This window comes from Myotis nattereri (genome assembly GCF_964212035.1).
Source record: "Myotis nattereri genome assembly, chromosome: 13".
NCBI classification, from domain to species: domain Eukaryota; kingdom Metazoa; phylum Chordata; class Mammalia; order Chiroptera; family Vespertilionidae; genus Myotis; species Myotis nattereri.
Genome location: NC_138088.1, coordinates 339,613 through 361,994, shown reverse-complemented (window position 1 = coordinate 361,994; position 22,382 = coordinate 339,613).

The window sequence follows — 22,382 nt, the reverse complement described above, 5'->3', positions numbered from 1 at the left end:
GGCTTTCCACTGGTAATGTCTGTGATTACAAACGGCAGGAAATGTAGGAAGAATCAATTTACTTTAATTTCAAGGGTTTCTTCCAACTTTTTAATCATTTCTGGAAACTCCAATTGCGTATTTTTAGAGTTTTACCACAACTAGAGAGTTTTCTTACAAATATGTACTGGAACCGTCAGGATTTTAACAGAGTCATACAAAAGTCGCCAGAGTAATGCAGCCTCAATTGTAAACATAAGCAGTACAGTCCTCACTTACAGGCTTTCTACACAAATTTTGAGCTGTAGAAACAAGAATTCCTAATATTTGAAAGCAAATTCAAGTGAAAACGCTCGCTAAAGTGCCCGGAGTTGTAAATGTTATCAGTTTGCTGGTCATTTCACGGCTTTCCACTGGTAATGTCTGTGATTACAAACGGCAGGAAATGTAGGAAGAATCAATTTACTTTAATTTCAAGGGGTTCTTCCAACTTTTTAATCATTTCTGGGAACTCAAATTGCGTATTTTAAGAGTTTTACCACAACTAGAGAGTTTTCTTACAAATATGTACTGGAACCGTCAGGATTTTAACAGAGTCATACAAAAGTCGCCAGAGTAATGCGGCCTCAATTGTAAACATAAGCAGTACAGTCCTCACTTACAGGCTTTCTACACAAATTTTGAGCTGTATAAACAAGAATTCCTAATATTTGAAAGCAAATTCAAGTGAAAACGCTCTCTAAAGTGCCCGGAGTTGTAAATGTTATCAGTTTGCTGGTCATTTCACGGCTTTCCACTGGTAATGTCTGTGATTACAAACGGCAGGAAATGTAGGAAGAATCAATTTACTTTAATTTCAAGGGTTTCTTCCAACTTTTTAATCATTTCTGGAAACTCCAATTGCGTATTTTAAGAGTTTTACCACAACTAGAGAGTTTTCTTACAAATATGTACTGGAACCGTCAGGATTTTAACAGAGTCATACAAAAGTCGCCAGAGTAATGCGGCCTCAATTGTAAACATAAGCAGTACAGTCCTCACTTACAGGCTTTCTACACAAATTTTGAGCTGTATAAACAAGAATTCCTAATATTTGAAAGCAAATTCAAGTGAAAACGCTCCCTAAAGTGCCCGGAGTTGTAAATATTATCAGTTTGCTGGTCATTTCACGGCTTTCCACTGGTAATGTCTGTGATTACAAACGGCAGGAAATGTAGGAAGAATCAATTTACTTTAATTTCAAGGGGTTCTTCCAAGTTTTTAATCATTTCTGGAAACTCTAATTGCGTATTTTAAGAGTTTTACCACAACTAGAGAGTTTTCTTACAAATATGTACTGGAACCGTCAGGATTTTAACAGAGTCATACAAAAGTCGCCAGAGTAATGCGGCCTCAATTGTAAACATAAGCAGTACAATCCTCACTTACAGGCTTTCTACACAAATTTTGAGCTGTATAAACAAGAATTCCTAATATTTGAAAGCAAATTCAAGTGAAAACGCTCCCTAAAGTGCCCGGAGTTGTAAATATTATCAGTTTGCTGGTCATTTCACGGCTTTCCACTGGTAATGTCTGTGATTACAAACGGCAGGAAATGTAGGAAGAATCAATTTACTTTAATTTCAAGGGTTTCTTCCAACTTTTTAATCATTTCTGGAAACTCCAATTGCGTATTTTTAGAGTTTTACCACAACTAGAGAGTTTTCTTACAAATATGTACTGGAACCGTCAGGATTTTAACAGAGTCATACAAAAGTCGCCAGAGTAATGCAGCCTCAATTGTAAACATAAGCAGTACAGTCCTCACTTACAGGCTTTCTACACAAATTTTGAGCTGTATAAACAAGAATTCCTAATATTTGAAAGCAAATTCAAGTGAAAACGCTCGCTAAAGTGCCCGGAGTTGTAAATGTTATCAGTTTGCTGGTCATTTCACGGCTTTCCACTGGTAATGTCTGTGATTACAAACGGCAGGAAATGTAGGAAGAATCAATTTACTTTAATTTCAAGGGGTTCTTCCAACTTTTTAATCATTTCTGGGAACTCAAATTGCGTATTTTAAGAGTTTTACCACAACTAGAGAGTTTTCTTACAAATATGTACTGGAACCGTCAGGGTTTTAACAGAGTCATACAAAAGTCTCCAGAGTAATGCGGCCTCAATTGTAAACATAAGCTGTACAGTCCTCACTTACAGGCTTTCTACACAAATTTTGAGCTGTATAAACAAGAATTCCTAATATTTGAAAGCAAATTCAAGTGAAAACGCTCCCTAAAGTGCCCGGAGTTGTAAATATTATCAGTTTGCTGGTCATTTCACGGCTTTCCACTGGTAATGTCTGTGATTACAAACGGCAGGAAATGTAGGAAGAATCAATTTACTTTAATTTCAAGGGGTTCTTCCAACTTTTTAATCATTTCTGGAAACTCTAATTGCGTATTTTAAGAGTTTTACCACAACTAGAGAGTTTTCTTACAAATATGTACTGGAACCGTCAGGATTTTAACAGAGTCATACAAAAGTCGCCAGAGTAATGCGGCCTCAATTGTAAACATAAGCAGTACAGTCCTCACTTACAGGCTTTCTACACAAATTTTGAGCTGTATAAACAAGAATTCCTAATATTTGAAAGCAAATTCAAGTGAAAACGCTCTCTAAAGTGCCCGGAGTTGTAAATGTTATCAGTTTGCTGGTCATTTCACGGCTTTCCACTGGTAATGTCTGTGATTACAAACGGCAGGAAATGTAGGAAGAATCAATTTACTTTAATTTCAAGGGGTTCTTCCAACTTTTTAATCATTTCTGGAAACTCTAATTGCGTATTTTAAGAGTTTTACCACAACTAGAGAGTTTTCTTACAAATATGTACTGGAACCGTCAGGATTTTAACAGAGTCATTCAAAAGTCGCCAGAGTAATGCGGCCTCAATTGTAAACATAAGCAGTACAGTCCTCACTTACAGGCTTTCTACACAAATTTTGAGCTGTATAAACAAGAATTCCTAATATTTGAAAGCAAATTCAAGTGAAAACGCTCCCTAAAGTGCCCGGAGTTGTAAATATTATCAGTTTGCTGGTCATTTCACGGCTTTCCACTGGTAATGTCTGTGATTACAAACGGCAGGAAATGTAGGAAGAATCAATTTACTTTAATTTCAAGGGGTTCTTCCAACTTTTTAATCATTTCTGGAAACTCTAATTGCGTATTTTAAGAGTTTTACCACAACTAGAGAGTTTTCTTACAAATATGTACTGGAACCGTCAGGATTTTAACAGAGTCATACAAAAGTCGCCAGAGTAATGCGGCCTCAATTGTAAACATAAGCAGTACAGTCCTCACTTACAGGCTTTCTACACAAATTTTGAGCTGTATAAACAAGAATTCCTAATATTTGAAAGCAAATTCAAGTGAAAACGCTCTCTAAAGTGCCCGGAGTTGTAAATGTTATCAGTTTGCTGGTCATTTCACGGCTTTCCACTGGTAATGTCTGTGATTACAAACGGCAGGAAATGTAGGAAGAATCAATTTACTTTAATTTCAAGGGTTTCTTCCAACTTTTTAATCATTTCTGGAAACTCCAATTGCGTATTTTAAGAGTTTTACCACAACTAGAGAGTTTTCTTACAAATATGTACTGGAACCGTCAGGGTTTTAACAGAGTCATACAAAAGTCGCCAGAGTAATGCGGCCTCAATTGTAAACATAAGCAGTACAGTCCTCACTTACAGGCTTTCTACACAAATTTTGAGCTGTATAAACAAGAATTCCTAATATTTGAAAGCAAATTCAAGTGAAAACGCTCCCTAAAGTGCCCGGAGTTGTAAATATTATCAGTTTGCTGGTCATTTCACGGCTTTCCACTGGTAATGTCTGTGATTACAAACGGCAGGAAATGTAGGAAGAATCAATTTACTTTAATTTCAAGGGTTTCTTCCAACTTTTTAATCATTTCTGGAAACTCCAATTGCGTATTTTAAGAGTTTTACCACAACTAGAGAGTTTTCTTACAAATATGTACTGGAACCGTCAGGATTTTAACAGAGTCATACAAAAGTCGCCAGAGTAATGCGGCCTCAATTGTAAACATAAGCAGTACAGTCCTCACTTACAGGCTTTCTACACAAATTTTGAGCTGTATAAACAAGAATTCCTAATATTTGAAAGCAAATTCAAGTGAAAACGCTCCCTAAAGTGCCCGGAGTTGTAAATATTATCAGTTTGCTGGTCATTTCACGGCTTTCCACTGGTAATGTCTGTGATTACAAACGGCAGGAAATGTAGGAAGAATCAATTTACTTTAATTTCAAGGGGTTCTTCCAAGTTTTTAATCATTTCTGGAAACTCTAATTGCGTATTTTAAGAGTTTTACCACAACTAGAGAGTTTTCTTACAAATATGTACTGGAACCGTCAGGATTTTAACAGAGTCATACAAAAGTCGCCAGAGTAATGCGGCCTCAATTGTAAACATAAGCAGTACAATCCTCACTTACAGGCTTTCTACACAAATTTTGAGCTGTATAAACAAGAATTCCTAATATTTGAAAGCAAATTCAAGTGAAAACGCTCCCTAAAGTGCCCGGAGTTGTAAATATTATCAGTTTGCTGGTCATTTCACGGCTTTCCACTGGTAATGTCTGTGATTACAAACGGCAGGAAATGTAGGAAGAATCAATTTACTTTAATTTCAAGGGTTTCTTCCAACTTTTTAATCATTTCTGGAAACTCCAATTGCGTATTTTTAGAGTTTTACCACAACTAGAGAGTTTTCTTACAAATATGTACTGGAACCGTCAGGATTTTAACAGAGTCATACAAAAGTCGCCAGAGTAATGCAGCCTCAATTGTAAACATAAGCAGTACAGTCCTCACTTACAGGCTTTCTACACAAATTTTGAGCTGTATAAACAAGAATTCCTAATATTTGAAAGCAAATTCAAGTGAAAACGCTCTCTAAAGTGCCCGGAGTTGTAAATGTTATCAGTTTGCTGGTCATTTCACGGCTTTCCACTGGTAATGTCTGTGATTACAAACGGCAGGAAATGTAGGAAGAATCAATTTACTTTAATTTCAAGGGGTTCTTCCAAGTTTTTAATCATTTCTGGAAACTCTAATTGCGTATTTTAAGAGTTTTACCACAACTAGAGAGTTTTCTTACAAATATGTACTGGAACCGTCAGGATTTTAACAGAGTCATACAAAAGTCGCCAGAGTAATGCGGCCTCAATTGTAAACATAAGCAGTACAGTCCTCACTTACAGGCTTTCTACACAAATTTTGAGCTGTATAAACAAGAATTCCTAATATTTGAAAGCAAATTCAAGTGAAAACGCTCCCTAAAGTGCCCGGAGTTGTAAATATTATCAGTTTGCTGGTCATTTCACGGCTTTCCACTGGTAATGTCTGTGATTACAAACGGCAGGAAATGTAGGAAGAATCAATTTACTTTAATTTCAAGGGTTTCTTCCAACTTTTTAATCATTTCTGGAAACTCCAATTGCGTATTTTTAGAGTTTTACCACAACTAGAGAGTTTTCTTACAAATATGTACTGGAACCGTCAGGATTTTAACAGTCATATAAAAGTCGCCAGAGTAATGCAGCCTCAATTGTAAACATAAGCAGTACAGTCCTCACTTACAGGCTTTCTACACAAATTTTGAGCTGTATAAACAAGAATTCCTAATATTTGAAAGCAAATTCAAGTGAAAACGCTCGCTAAAGTGCCCGGAGTTGTAAATGTTATCAGTTTGCTGGTCATTTCACGGCTTTCCACTGGTAATGTCTGTGATTACAAACGGCAGGAAATGTAGGAAGAATCAATTTACTTTAATTTCAAGGGGTTCTTCCAACTTTTTAATCATTTCTGGGAACTCAAATTGCGTATTTTAAGAGTTTTACCACAACTAGATAGTTTTCTTACAAATATGTACTGGAACCGTCAGGGTTTTAACAGAGTCATACAAAAGTCGCCAGAGTAATGCGGCCTCAATTGTAAACATAAGCAGTACAGTCCTCACTTACAGGCTTTCTACACAAATTTTGAGCTGTATAAACAAGAATTCCTAATATTTGAAAGCAAATTCAAGTGAAAACGCTCCCTAAAGTGCCCGGAGTTGTAAATATTATCAGTTTGCTGGTCATTTCACGGCTTTCCACTGGTAATGTCTGTGATTACAAACGGCAGGAAATGTAGGAAGAATCAATTTACTTTAATTTCAAGGGGTTCTTCCAACTTTTTAATCATTTCTGGAAACTCTAATTGCGTATTTTAAGAGTTTTACCACAACTAGAGAGTTTTCTTACAAATATGTACTGGAACCGTCAGGATTTTAACAGAGTCATACAAAAGTCGCCAGAGTAATGCGGCCTCAATTGTAAACATAAGCAGTACAGTCCTCACTTACAGGCTTTCTACACAAATTTTGAGCTGTATAAACAAGAATTCCTAATATTTGAAAGCAAATTCAAGTGAAAACGCTCTCTAAAGTGCCCGGAGTTGTAAATGTTATCAGTTTGCTGGTCATTTCACGGCTTTCCACTGGTAATGTCTGTGATTACAAACGGCAGGAAATGTAGGAAGAATCAATTTACTTTAATTTCAAGGGGTTCTTCCAACTTTTTAATCATTTCTGGAAACTCTAATTGCGTATTTTAAGAGTTTTACCACAACTAGAGAGTTTTCTTACAAATATGTACTGGAACCGTCAGGATTTTAACAGAGTCATACAAAAGTCGCCAGAGTAATGCGGCCTCAATTGTAAACATAAGCAGTACAGTCCTCACTTACAGGCTTTCTACACAAATTTTGAGCTGTATAAACAAGAATTCCTAATATTTGAAAGCAAATTCAAGTGAAAACGCTCCCTAAAGTGCCCGGAGTTGTAAATATTATCAGTTTGCTGGTCATTTCACGGCTTTCCACTGGTAATGTCTGTGATTACAAACGGCAGGAAATGTAGGAAGAATCAATTTACTTTAATTTCAAGGGGTTCTTCCAACTTTTTAATCATTTCTGGAAACTCTAATTGCGTATTTTAAGAGTTTTACCACAACTAGAGAGTTTTCTTACAAATATGTACTGGAACCGTCAGGATTTTAACAGAGTCATACAAAAGTCGCCAGAGTAATGCGGCCTCAATTGTAAACATAAGCAGTACAGTCCTCACTTACAGGCTTTCTACACAAATTTTGAGCTGTATAAACAAGAATTCCTAATATTTGAAAGCAAATTCAAGTGAAAACGCTCTCTAAAGTGCCCGGAGTTGTAAATGTTATCAGTTTGCTGGTCATTTCACGGCTTTCCACTGGTAATGTCTGTGATTACAAACGGCAGGAAATGTAGGAAGAATCAATTTACTTTAATTTCAAGGGTTTCTTCCAACTTTTTAATCATTTCTGGAAACTCTAATTGCGTATTTTAAGAGTTTTACCACAACTAGAGAGTTTTCTTACAAATATGTACTGGAACCGTCAGGATTTTAACAGAGTCATACAAAAGTCGCCAGAGTAATGCGGCCTCAATTGTAAACATAAGCAGTACAGTCCTCACTTACAGGCTTTCTACACAAATTTTGAGCTGTATAAACAAGAATTCCTAATATTTGAAAGCAAATTCAAGTGAAAACGCTCTCTAAAGTGCCCGGAGTTGTAAATGTTATCAGTTTGCTGGTCATTTCACGGCTTTCCACTGGTAATGTCTGTGATTACAAACGGCAGGAAATGTAGGAAGAATCAATTTACTTTAATTTCAAGGGTTTCTTCCAACTTTTTAATCATTTCTGGAAACTCCAATTGCGTATTTTAAGAGTTTTACCACAACTAGAGAGTTTTCTTACAAATATGTACTGGAACCGTCAGGATTTTAACAGAGTCATACAAAAGTCGCCAGAGTAATGCGGCCTCAATTGTAAACATAAGCAGTACAGTCCTCACTTACAGGCTTTCTACACAAATTTTGAGCTGTATAAACAAGAATTCCTAATATTTGAAAGCAAATTCAAGTGAAAACGCTCCCTAAAGTGCCCGGAGTTGTAAATATTATCAGTTTGCTGGTCATTTCACGGCTTTCCACTGGTAATGTCTGTGATTACAAACGGCAGGAAATGTAGGAAGAATCAATTTACTTTAATTTCAAGGGGTTCTTCCAAGTTTTTAATCATTTCTGGAAACTCTAATTGCGTATTTTAAGAGTTTTACCACAACTAGAGAGTTTTCTTACAAATATGTACTGGAACCATCAGGATTTTAACAGAGTCATACAAAAGTCGCCAGAGTAATGCGGCCTCAATTGTAAACATAAGCAGTACAATCCTCACTTACAGGCTTTCTACACAAATTTTGAGCTGTATAAACAAGAATTCCTAATATTTGAAAGCAAATTCAAGTGAAAACGCTCCCTAAAGTGCCCGGAGTTGTAAATATTATCAGTTTGCTGGTCATTTCACGGCTTTCCACTGGTAATGTCTGTGATTACAAACGGCAGGAAATGTAGGAAGAATCAATTTACTTTAATTTCAAGGGTTTCTTCCAACTTTTTAATCATTTCTGGAAACTCCAATTGCGTATTTTTAGAGTTTTACCACAACTAGAGAGTTTTCTTACAAATATGTACTGGAACCGTCAGGATTTTAACAGAGTCATACAAAAGTCGCCAGAGTAATGCAGCCTCAATTGTAAACATAAGCAGTACAGTCCTCACTTACAGGCTTTCTACACAAATTTTGAGCTGTATAAACAAGAATTCCTAATATTTGAAAGCAAATTCAAGTGAAAACGCTCGCTAAAGTGCCCGGAGTTGTAAATGTTATGAGTTTGCTGGTCATTTCACGGCTTTCCACTGGTAATGTCTGTGATTACAAACGGCAGGAAATGTAGGAAGAATCAATTTACTTTAATTTCAAGGGGTTCTTCCAACTTTTTAATCATTTCTGGGAACTCAAATTGCGTATTTTAAGAGTTTTACCACAACTAGATAGTTTTCTTACAAATATGTACTGGAACCGTCAGGGTTTTAACAGAGTCATACAAAAGTCGCCAGAGTAATGCGGCCTCAATTGTAAACATAAGCAGTACAGTCCTCACTTACAGGCTTTCTACACAAATTTTGAGCTGTATAAACAAGAATTCCTAATATTTGAAAGCAAATTCAAGTGAAAACGCTCCCTAAAGTGCCCGGAGTTGTAAATATTATCAGTTTGCTGGTCATTTCACGGCTTTCCACTGGTAATGTCTGTGATTACAAACGGCAGGAAATGTAGGAAGAATCAATTTACTTTAATTTCAAGGGTTTCTTCCAACTTTTTAATCATTTCTGGAAACTCTAATTGCGTATTTTAAGAGTTTTACCACAACTAGAGAGTTTTCTTACAAATATGTACTGGAACCGTCAGGATTTTAACAGAGTCATACAAAAGTCGCCAGAGTAATGCGGCCTCAATTGTAAACATAAGCAGTACAGTCCTCACTTACAGGCTTTCTACACAAATTTTGAGCTGTATAAACAAGAATTCCTAATATTTGAAAGCAAATTCAAGTGAAAACGCTCTCTAAAGTGCCCAGAGTTGTAAATGTTATCAGTTTGCTGGTCATTTCACGGCTTTCCACTGGTAATGTCTGTGATTACAAACGGCAGGAAATGTAGGAAGAATCAATTTACTTTAATTTCAAGGGTTTCTTCCAACTTTTTAATCATTTCTGGAAACTCCAATTGCGTATTTTAAGAGTTTTACCACAACTACAGAGTTTTCTTACAAATATGTACTGGAACCGTCAGGATTTTAACAGAGTCATACAAAAGTCGCCAGAGTAATGCGGCCTCAATTGTAAACATAAGCAGTACAGTCCTCACTTACAGGCTTTCTACACAAATTTTGAGCTGTATAAACAAGAATTCCTAATATTTGAAAGCAAATTCAAGTGAAAACGCTCCCTAAAGTGCCCGGAGTTGTAAATATTATCAGTTTGCTGGTCATTTCACGGCTTTCCACTGGTAATGTCTGTGATTACAAACGGCAGGAAATGTAGGAAGAATCAATTTACTTTAATTTCAAGGGGTTCTTCCAACTTTTTAATCATTTCTGGAAACTCCAATTGCGTATTTTAAGAGTTTTACCACAACTAGAGAGTTTTCTTACAAATATGTACTGGAACCGTCAGGATTTTAACAGAGTCATACAAAAGTCGCCAGAGTAATGCGGCCTCAATTGTAAACATAAGCAGTACAGTCCTCACTTACAGGCTTTCTACACAAATTTTGAGCTGTATAAACAAGAATTCCTAATATTTGAAAGCAAATTCAAGTGAAAACGCTCTCTAAAGTGCCCGGAGTTGTAAATGTTATCAGTTTGCTGGTCATTTCACGGCTTTCCACTGGTAATGTCTGTGATTACAAACGGCAGGAAATGTAGGAAGAATCAATTTACTTTAATTTCAAGGGGTTCTTCCAACTTTTTAATCATTTCTGGAAACTCTAATTGCGTATTTTAAGAGTTTTACCACAACTAGAGAGTTTTCTTACAAATATGTACTGGAACCGTCAGGATTTTAACAGAGTCATACAAAAGTCGCCAGAGTAATGCGGCCTCAATTGTAAACATAAGCAGTACAGTCCTCACTTACAGGCTTTCTACACAAATTTTGAGCTGTATAAACAAGAATTCCTAATATTTGAAAGCAAATTCAAGTGAAAACGCTCCCTAAAGTGCCCGGAGTTGTAAATATTATCAGTTTGCTGGTCATTTCACGGCTTTCCACTGGTAATGTCTGTGATTACAAACGGCAGGAAATGTAGGAAGAATCAATTTACTTTAATTTCAAGGGGTTCTTCCAACTTTTTAATCATTTCTGGAAACTCTAATTGCGTATTTTAAGAGTTTTACCACAACTAGAGAGTTTTCTTACAAATATGTACTGGAACCGTCAGGATTTTAACAGAGTCATACAAAAGTCGCCAGAGTAATGCGGCCTCAATTGTAAACATAAGCAGTACAGTCCTCACTTACAGGCTTTCTACACAAATTTTGAGCTGTATAAACAAGAATTCCTAATATTTGAAAGCAAATTCAAGTGAAAACGCTCTCTAAAGTGCCCGGAGTTGTAAATGTTATCAGTTTGCTGGTCATTTCACGGCTTTCCACTGGTAATGTCTGTGATTACAAACGGCAGGAAATGTAGGAAGAATCAATTTACTTTAATTTCAAGGGTTTCTTCCAACTTTTTAATCATTTCTGGAAACTCCAATTGCGTATTTTAAGAGTTTTACCACAACTAGATAGTTTTCTTACAAATATGTACTGGAACCGTCAGGGTTTTAACAGAGTCATACAAAAGTCGCCAGAGTAATGCGGCCTCAATTGTAAACATAAGCAGTACAGTCCTCACTTACAGGCTTTCTACACAAATTTTGAGCTGTATAAACAAGAATTCCTAATATTTGAAAGCAAATTCAAGTGAAAACGCTCCCTAAAGTGCCCGGAGTTGTAAATATTATCAGTTTGCTGGTCATTTCACGGCTTTACACTGGTAATGTCTGTGATTACAAACGGCAGGAAATGTAGGAAGAATCAATTTACTTTAATTTCAAGGGTTTCTTCCAACTTTTTAATCATTTCTGGAAACTCTAATTGCGTATTTTAAGAGTTTTACCACAACTAGAGAGTTTTCTTACAAATATGTACTGGAACCGTCAGGATTTTAACAGAGTCATACAAAAGTCGCCAGAGTAATGCGGCCTCAATTGTAAACATAAGCAGTACAGTCCTCACTTACAGGCTTTCTACACAAATTTTGAGCTGTATAAACAAGAATTCCTAATATTTGAAAGCAAATTCAAGTGAAAACGCTCTCTAAAGTGCCCGGAGTTGTAAATGTTATCAGTTTGCTGGTCATTTCACGGCTTTCCACTGGTAATGTCTGTGATTACAAACGGCAGGAAATGTAGGAAGAATCAATTTACTTTAATTTCAAGGGTTTCTTCCAACTTTTTAATCATTTCTGGAAACTCCAATTGCGTATTTTAAGAGTTTTACCACAACTAGAGAGTTTTCTTACAAATATGTACTGGAACCGTCAGGATTTTAACAGAGTCATACAAAAGTCGCCAGAGTAATGCGGCCTCAATTGTAAACATAAGCAGTACAGTCCTCACTTACAGGCTTTCTACACAAATTTTGAGCTGTATAAACAAGAATTCCTAATATTTGAAAGCAAATTCAAGTGAAAACGCTCCCTAAAGTGCCCGGAGTTGTAAATATTATCAGTTTGCTGGTCATTTCACGGCTTTCCACTGGTAATGTCTGTGATTACAAACGGCAGGAAATGTAGGAAGAATCAATTTACTTTAATTTCAAGGGGTTCTTCCAAGTTTTTAATCATTTCTGGAAACTCTAATTGCGTATTTTAAGAGTTTTACCACAACTAGAGAGTTTTCTTACAAATATGTACTGGAACCGTCAGGATTTTAACAGAGTCATACAAAAGTCGCCAGAGTAATGCGGCCTCAATTGTAAACATAAGCAGTACAATCCTCACTTACAGGCTTTCTACACAAATTTTGAGCTGTATAAACAAGAATTCCTAATATTTGAAAGCAAATTCAAGTGAAAACGCTCCCTAAAGTGCCCGGAGTTGTAAATATTATCAGTTTGCTGGTCATTTCACGGCTTTCCACTGGTAATGTCTGTGATTACAAACGGCAGGAAATGTAGGAAGAATCAATTTACTTTAATTTCAAGGGTTTCTTCCAACTTTTTAATCATTTCTGGAAACTCCAATTGCGTATTTTTAGAGTTTTACCACAACTAGAGAGTTTTCTTACAAATATGTACTGGAACCGTCAGGATTTTAACAGAGTCATACAAAAGTCGCCAGAGTAATGCAGCCTCAATTGTAAACATAAGCAGTACAGTCCTCACTTACAGGCTTTCTACACAAATTTTGAGCTGTATAAACAAGAATTCCTAATATTTGAAAGCAAATTCAAGTGAAAACGCTCGCTAAAGTGCCCGGAGTTGTAAATGTTATCAGTTTGCTGGTCATTTCACGGCTTTCCACTGGTAATGTCTGTGATTACAAACGGCAGGAAATGTAGGAAGAATCAATTTACTTTAATTTCAAGGGGTTCTTCCAACTTTTTAATCATTTCTGGGAACTCAAATTGCGTATTTTAAGAGTTTTACCACAACTAGATAGTTTTCTTACAAATATGTACTGGAACCGTCAGGGTTTTAACAGAGTCATACAAAAGTCGCCAGAGTAATGCGGCCTCAATTGTAAACATAAGCAGTACAGTCCTCATTACAGGCTTTCTACACAAATTTTGAGCTGTATAAACAAGAATTCCTAATATTTGAAAGCAAATTCAAGTGAAAACGCTCCCTAAAGTGCCCGGAGTTGTAAATATTATCAGTTTGCTGGTCATTTCACGGCTTTCCACTGGTAATGTCTGTGATTACAAACGGCAGGAAATGTAGGAAGAATCAATTTACTTTAATTTCAAGGGTTTCTTCCAACTTTTTAATCATTTCTGGAAACTCTAATTGCGTATTTTAAGAGTTTTACCACAACTAGAGAGTTTTCTTACAAATATGTACTGGAACCGTCAGGATTTTAACAGAGTCATACAAAAGTCGCCAGAGTAATGCGGCCTCAATTGTAAACATAAGCAGTACAGTCCTCACTTACAGGCTTTCTACACAAATTTTGAGCTGTATAAACAAGAATTCCTAATATTTGAAAGCAAATTCAAGTGAAAACGCTCTCTAAAGTGCCCAGAGTTGTAAATGTTATCAGTTTGCTGGTCATTTCACGGCTTTCCACTGGTAATGTCTGTGATTACAAACGGCAGGAAATGTAGGAAGAATCAATTTACTTTAATTTCAAGGGTTTCTTCCAACTTTTTAATCATTTCTGGAAACTCCAATTGCGTATTTTAAGAGTTTTACCACAACTAGAGAGTTTTCTTACAAATATGTACTGGAACCGTCAGGATTTTAACAGAGTCATACAAAAGTCGCCAGAGTAATGCGGCCTCAATTGTAAACATAAGCAGTACAGTCCTCACTTACAGGCTTTGTACACAAATTTTGAGCTGTATAAACAAGAATTCCTAATATTTGAAAGCAAATTCAAGTGAAAACGCTCCCTAAAGTGCCCGGAGTTGTAAATATTATCAGTTTGCTGGTCATTTCACGGCTTTCCACTGGTAATGTCTGTGATTACAAACGGCAGGAAATGTAGGAAGAATCAATTTACTTTAATTTCAAGGGTTTCTTCCAACTTTTTAATCATTTCTGGAAACTCCAATTGCGTATTTTTAGAGTTTTACCACAACTAGAGAGTTTTCTTACAAATATGTACTGGAACCGTCAGGATTTTAACAGAGTCATACAAAAGTCGCCAGAGTAATGCAGCCTCAATTGTAAACATAAGCAGTACAGTCCTCACTTACAGGCTTTCTACACAAATTTTGAGCTGTATAAACAAGAATTCCTAATATTTGAAAGCAAATTCAAGTGAAAACGCTCGCTAAAGTGCCCGGAGTTGTAAATGTTATCAGTTTGCTGGTCATTTCACGGCTTTCCACTGGTAATGTCTGTGATTACAAACGGCAGGAAATGTAGGAAGAATCAATTTACTTTAATTTCAAGGGGTTCTTCCAACTTTTTAATCATTTCTATGAACTCAAATTGCGTATTTTAAGAGTTTTACCACAACTAGATAGTTTTCTTACAAATATGTACTGGAACCGTCAGGGTTTTAACAGAGTCATACAAAAGTCGCCAGAGTAATGCGGCCTCAATTGTAAACATAAGCAGTACAGTCCTCACTTACAGGCTTTCTACACAAATTTTGAGCTGTATAAACAAGAATTCCTAATATTTGAAAGCAAATTCAAGTGAAAACGCTCCCTAAAGTGCCCGGAGTTGTAAATATTATCAGTTTGCTGGTCATTTCACGGCTTTCCACTGGTAATGTCTGTGATTACAAACGGCAGGAAATGTAGGAAGAATCAATTTACTTTAATTTCAAGGGGTTCTTCCAACTTTTTAATCATTTCTGGAAACTCTAATTGCGTATTTTAAGAGTTTTACCACAACTAGAGAGTTTTCTTACAAATATGTACTGGAACCGTCAGGATTTTAACAGAGTCATACAAAAGTCGCCAGAGTAATGCGGCCTCAATTGTAAACATAAGCAGTACAGTCCTCACTTACAGGCTTTCTACACAAATTTTGAGCTGTATAAACAAGAATTCCTAATATTTGAAAGCAAATTCAAGTGAAAACGCTCTCTAAAGTGCCCGGAGTTGTAAATGTTATCAGTTTGCTGGTCATTTCACGGCTTTCCACTGGTAATGTCTGTGATTACAAACGGCAGGAAATGTAGGAAGAATCAATTTACTTTAATTTCAAGGGGTTCTTCCAACTTTTTAATCATTTCTGGAAACTCTAATTGCGTATTTTAAGAGTTTTACCACAACTAGAGAGTTTTCTTACAAATATGTACTGGAACCGTCAGGATTTTAACAGAGTCATACAAAAGTCGCCAGAGTAATGCGGCCTCAATTGTAAACATAAGCAGTACAGTCCTCACTTACAGGCTTTCTACACAAATTTTGAGCTGTATAAACAAGAATTCCTAATATTTGAAAGCAAATTCAAGTGAAAACGCTCCCTAAAGTGCCCGGAGTTGTAAATATTATCAGTTTGCTGGTCATTTCACGGCTTTCCACTGGTAATGTCTGTGATTACAAACGGCAGGAAATGTAGGAAGAATCAATTTACTTTAATTTCAAGGGGTTCTTCCAAGTTTTTAATCATTTCTGGAAACTCTAATTGCGTATTTTAAGAGTTTTACCACAACTAGAGAGTTTTCTTACAAATATGTACTGGAACCGTCAGGATTTTAACAGAGTCATACAAAAGTCGCCAGAGTAATGCGGCCTCAATTGTAAACATAAGCAGTACAATCCTCACTTACAGGCTTTCTACACAAATTTTGAGCTGTATAAACAAGAATTCCTAATATTTGAAAGCAAATTCAAGTGAAAACGCTCCCTAAAGTGCCCGGAGTTGTAAATATTATCAGTTTGCTGGTCATTTCACGGCTTTCCACTGGTAATGTCTGTGATTACAAACGGCAGGAAATGTAGGAAGAATCAATTTACTTTAATTTCAAGGGTTTCTTCCAACTTTTTAATCATTTCTGGAAACTCCAATTGCGTATTTTTAGAGTTTTACCACAACTAGAGAGTTTTCTTACAAATATGTACTGGAACCGTCAGGATTTTAACAGAGTCATACAAAAGTCGCCAGAGTAATGCAGCCTCAATTGTAAACATAAGCAGTACAGTCCTCACTTACAGGCTTTCTACACAAATTTTGAGCTGTATAAACAAGAATTCCTAATATTTGAAAGCAAATTCAAGTGAAAACGCTCTCTAAAGTGCCCGGAGTTGTAAATGTTATCAGTTTGCTGGTCATTTCACGGCTTTCCACTGGTAATGTCTGTGATTACAAACGGCAGGAAATGTAGGAAGAATCAATTTACTTTAATTTCAAGGGTTTCTTCCAACTTTTTAATCATTTCTGGAAACTCCAATTGCGTATTTTAAGAGTTTTACCACAACTAGAGAGTTTTCTTACAAATATGTACTGGAACCGTCAGGATTTTAACAGAGTCATACAAAAGTCGCCAGAGTAATGCGGCCTCAATTGTAAACATAAGCAGTACAGTCCTCACTTACAGGCTTTCTACACAAATTTTGAGCTGTATAAACAAGAATTCCTAATATTTGAAAGCAAATTCAAGTGAAAACGCTCCCTAAAGTGCCCGGAGTTGTAAATATTATCAGTTTGCTGGTCATTTCACGGCTTTCCACTGGTAATGTCTGTGATTACAAACGGCAGGAAATGTAGGAAGAATCAATTTACTTTAATTTCAAGGGGTTCTTCCAAGTTTTTAATCATTTCTGGAAACTCTAATTGCGTATTTTAAGAGTTTTACCACAACTAGAGAGTTTTCTTACAAATATGTACTGGAACCGTCAGGATTTTAACAGAGTCATACAAAAGTCGCCAGAGTAATGCGGCCTCAATTGTAAACATAAGCAGTACAATCCTCACTTACAGGCTTTCTACACAAATTTTGAGCTGTATAAACAAGAATTCCTAATATTTGAAAGCAAATTCAAGTGAAAACGCTCCCTAAAGTGCCCGGAGTTGTAAATATTATCAGTTTGCTGGTCATTTCACGGCTTTCCACTGGTAATGTCTGTGATTACAAACGGCAGGAAATGTAGGAAGAATCAATTTACTTTAATTTCAAGGGTTTCTTCCAACTTTTTAATCATTTCTGGAAACTCCAATTGCGTATTTTTAGAGTTTTACCACAACTAGAGAGTTTTCTTACAAATATGTACTGGAACCGTCAGGATTTTAACAGTCATATAAAAGTCGCCAGAGTAATGCAGCCTCAATTGTAAACATAAGCAGTACAGTCCTCACTTACAGGCTTTCTACACAAATTTTGAGCTGTATAAACAAGAATTCCTAATATTTGAAAGCAAATTCAAGTGAAAACGCTCGCTAAAGTGCCCGGAGTTGTAAATGTTATCAGTTTGCTGGTCATTTCACGGCTTTCCACTGGTAATGTCTGTGATTACAAACGGCAGGAAATGTAGGAAGAATCAATTTACTTTAATTTCAAGGGGTTCTTCCAACTTTTTAATCATTTCTGGGAACTCAAATTGCGTATTTTAAGAGTTTTACCACAACTAGATAGTTTTCTTACAAATATGTACTGGAACCGTCAGGGTTTTAACAGAGTCATACAAAAGTCGCCAGAGTAATGCGGCCTCAATTGTAAACATAAGCAGTACAGTCCTCACTTACAGGCTTTCTACACAAATTTTGAGCTGTATAAACAAGAATTCCTAATATTTGAAAGCAAATTCAAGTGAAAACGCTCCCTAAAGTGCCCGGAGTTGTAAATATTATCAGTTTGCTGGTCATTTCACGGCTTTCCACTGGTAATGTCTGTGATTACAAACGGCAGGAAATGTAGGAAGAATCAATTTACTTTAATTTCAAGGGGTTCTTCCAACTTTTTAATCATTTCTGGAAACTCTAATTGCGTATTTTAAGAGTTTTACCACAACTAGAGAGTTTTCTTACAAATATGTACTGGAACCGTCAGGATTTTAACAGAGTCATACAAAAGTCGCCAGAGTAATGCGGCCTCAATTGTAAACATAAGCAGTACAGTCCTCACTTACAGGCTTTCTACACAAATTTTGAGCTGTATAAACAAGAATTCCTAATATTTGAAAGCAAATTCAAGTGAAAACGCTCTCTAAAGTGCCCGGAGTTGTAAATGTTATCAGTTTGCTGGTCATTTCACGGCTTTCCACTGGTAATGTCTGTGATTACAAACGGCAGGAAATGTAGGAAGAATCAATTTACTTTAATTTCAAGGGGTTCTTCCAACTTTTTAATCATTTCTGGAAACTCTAATTGCGTATTTTAAGAGTTTTACCACAACTAGAGAGTTTTCTTACAAATATGTACTGGAACCGTCAGGATTTTAACAGAGTCATACAAAAGTCGCCAGAGTAATGCGGCCTCAATTGTAAACATAAGCAGTACAGTCCTCACTTACAGGCTTTCTACACAAATTTTGAGCTGTATAAACAAGAATTCCTAATATTTGAAAGCAAATTCAAGTGAAAACGCTCCCTAAAGTGCCCGGAGTTGTAAATATTATCAGTTTGCTGGTCATTTCACGGCTTTCCACTGGTAATGTCTGTGATTACAAACGGCAGGAAATGTAGGAAGAATCAATTTACTTTAATTTCAAGGGGTTCTTCCAACTTTTTAATCATTTCTGGAAACTCTAATTGCGTATTTTAAGAGTTTTACCACAACTAGAGAGTTTTCTTACAAATATGTACTGGAACCGTCAGGATTTTAACAGAGTCATACAAAAGTCGCCAGAGTAATGCGGCCTCAATTGTAAACATAAGCAGTACAGTCCTCACTTACAGGCTTTCTACACAAATTTTGAGCTGTATAAACAAGAATTCCTAATATTTGAAAGCAAATTCAAGTGAAAACGCTCTCTAAAGTGCCCGGAGTTGTAAATGTTATCAGTTTGCTGGTCATTTCACGGCTTTCCACTGGTAATGTCTGTGATTACAAACGGCAGGAAATGTAGGAAGAATCAATTTACTTTAATTTCAAGGGTTTCTTCCAACTTTTTAATCATTTCTGGAAACTCCAATTGCGTATTTTAAGAGTTTTACCACAACTAGATAGTTTTCTTACAAATATGTACTGGAACCGTCAGGGTTTTAACAGAGTCATACAAAAGTCGCCAGAGTAATGCGGCCTCAATTGTAAACATAAGCAGTACAGTCCTCACTTACAGGCTTTCTACACAAATTTTGAGCTGTATAAACAAGAATTCCTAATATTTGAAAGCAAATTCAAGTGAAAACGCTCCCTAAAGTGCCCGGAGTTGTAAATATTATCAGTTTGCTGGTCATTTCACGGCTTTCCACTGGTAATGTCTGTGATTACAAACGGCAGGAAATGTAGGAAGAATCAATTTACTTTAATTTCAAGGGTTTCTTCCAACTTTTTAATCATTTCTGGAAACTCTAATTGCGTATTTTAAGAGTTTTACCACAACTAGAGAGTTTTCTTACAAATATGTACTGGAACCGTCAGGATTTTAACAGAGTCATACAAAAGTCGCCAGAGTAATGCGGCCTCAATTGTAAACATAAGCAGTACAGTCCTCACTTACAGGCTTTCTACACAAATTTTGAGCTGTATAAACAAGAATTCCTAATATTTGAAAGCAAATTCAAGTGAAAACGCTCTCTAAAGTGCCCGGAGTTGTAAATGTTATCAGTTTGCTGGTCATTTCACGGCTTTCCACTGGTAATGTCTGTGATTACAAACGGCAGGAAATGTAGGAAGAATCAATTTACTTTAATTTCAAGGGTTTCTTCCAACTTTTTAATCATTTCTGGAAACTCCAATTGCGTATTTTAAGAGTTTTACCACAACTAGAGAGTTTTCTTACAAATATGTACTGGAACCGTCAGGATTTTAACAGAGTCATACAAAAGTCGCCAGAGTAATGCGGCCTCAATTGTAAACATAAGCAGTACAGTCCTCACTTACAGGCTTTCTACACAAATTTTGAGCTGTATAAACAAGAATTCCTAATATTTGAAAGCAAATTCAAGTGAAAACGCTCCCTAAAGTGCCCGGAGTTGTAAATATTATCAGTTTGCTGGTCATTTCACGGCTTTCCACTGGTAATGTCTGTGATTACAAACGGCAGGAAATGTAGGAAGAATCAATTTACTTTAATTTCAAGGGGTTCTTCCAAGTTTTTAATCATTTCTGGAAACTCTAATTGCGTATTTTAAGAGTTTTACCACAACTAGAGAGTTTTCTTACAAATATGTACTGGAACCGTCAGGATTTTAACAGAGTCATACAAAAGTCGCCAGAGTAATGCGGCCTCAATTGTAAACATAAGCAGTACAATCCTCACTTACAGGCTTTCTACACAAATTTTGAGCTGTATAAACAAGAATTCCTAATATTTGAAAGCAAATTCAAGTGAAAACGCTCCCTAAAGTGCCCGGAGTTGTAAATATTATCAGTTTGCTGGTCATTTCACGGCTTTCCACTGGTAATGTCTGTGATTACAAACGGCAGGAAATGTAGGAAGAATCAATTTACTTTAATTTCAAGGGTTTCTTCCAACTTTTTAATCATTTCTGGAAACTCCAATTGCGTATTTTTAGAGTTTTACCACAACTAGAGAGTTTTCTTACAAATATGTACTGGAACCGTCAGGATTTTAACAGAGTCATACAAAAGTCGCCAGAGTAATGCAGCCTCAATTGTAAACATAAGCAGTACAGTCCTCACTTACAGGCTTTCTACACAAATTTTGAGCTGTATAAACAAGAATTCCTAATATTTGAAAGCAAATTCAAGTGAAAACGCTCGCTAAAGTGCCCGGAGTTGTAAATGTTATCAGTTTGCTGGTCATTTCACGGCTTTCCACTGGTAATGTCTGTGATTACAAACGGCAGGAAATGTAGGAAGAATCAATTTACTTTAATTTCAAGGGGTTCTTCCAACTTTTTAATCATTTCTGGGAACTCAAATTGCGTATTTTAAGAGTTTTACCACAACTAGATAGTTTTCTTACAAATATGTACTGGAACCGTCAGGGTTTTAACAGAGTCATACAAAAGTCGCCAGAGTAATGCGGCCTCAATTGTAAACATAAGCAGTACAGTCCTCACTTACAGGCTTTCTACACAAATTTTGAGCTGTATAAACAAGAATTCCTAATATTTGAAAGCAAATTCAAGTGAAAACGCTCCCTAAAGTGCCCGGAGTTGTAAATATTATCAGTTTGCTGGTCATTTCACGGCTTTCCACTGGTAATGTCTGTGATTACAAACGGCAGGAAATGTAGGAAGAATCAATTTACTTTAATTTCAAGGGTTTCTTCCAACTTTTTAATCATTTCTGGAAACTCTAATTGCGTATTTTAAGAGTTTTACCACAACTAGAGAGTTTTCTTACAAATATGTACTGGAACCGTCAGGATTTTAACAGAGTCATACAAAAGTCGCCAGAGTAATGCGGCCTCAATTGTAAACATAAGCAGTACAGTCCTCACTTACAGGCTTTCTACACAAATTTTGAGCTGTATAAACAAGAATTCCTAATATTTGAAAGCAAATTCAAGTGAAAACGCTCTCTAAAGTGCCCAGAGTTGTAAATGTTATCAGTTTGCTGGTCATTTCACGGCTTTCCACTGGTAATGTCTGTGATTACAAACGGCAGGAAATGTAGGAAGAATCAATTTACTTTAATTTCAAGGGTTTCTTCCAACTTTTTAATCATTTCTGGAAACTCCAATTGCGTATTTTAAGAGTTTTACCACAACTAGAGAGTTTTCTTACAAATATGTACTGGAACCGTCAGGATTTTAACAGAGTCATACAAAAGTCGCCAGAGTAATGCGGCCTCAATTGTAAACATAAGCAGTACAGTCCTCACTTACAGGCTTTCTACACAAATTTTGAGCTGTATAAACAAGAATTCCTAATATTTGAAAGCAAATTCAAGTGAAAACGCTCCCTAAAGTGCCCGGAGTTGTAAATATTATCAGTTTGCTGGTCATTTCACGGCTTTCCACTGGTAATGTCTGTGATTACAAACGGCAGGAAATGTAGGAAGAATCAATTTACTTTAATTTCAAGGGTTTCTTCCAACTTTTTAATCATTTCTGGAAACTCCAATTGCGTATTTTTAGAGTTTTACCACAACTAGAGAGTTTTCTTACAAATATGTACTGGAAC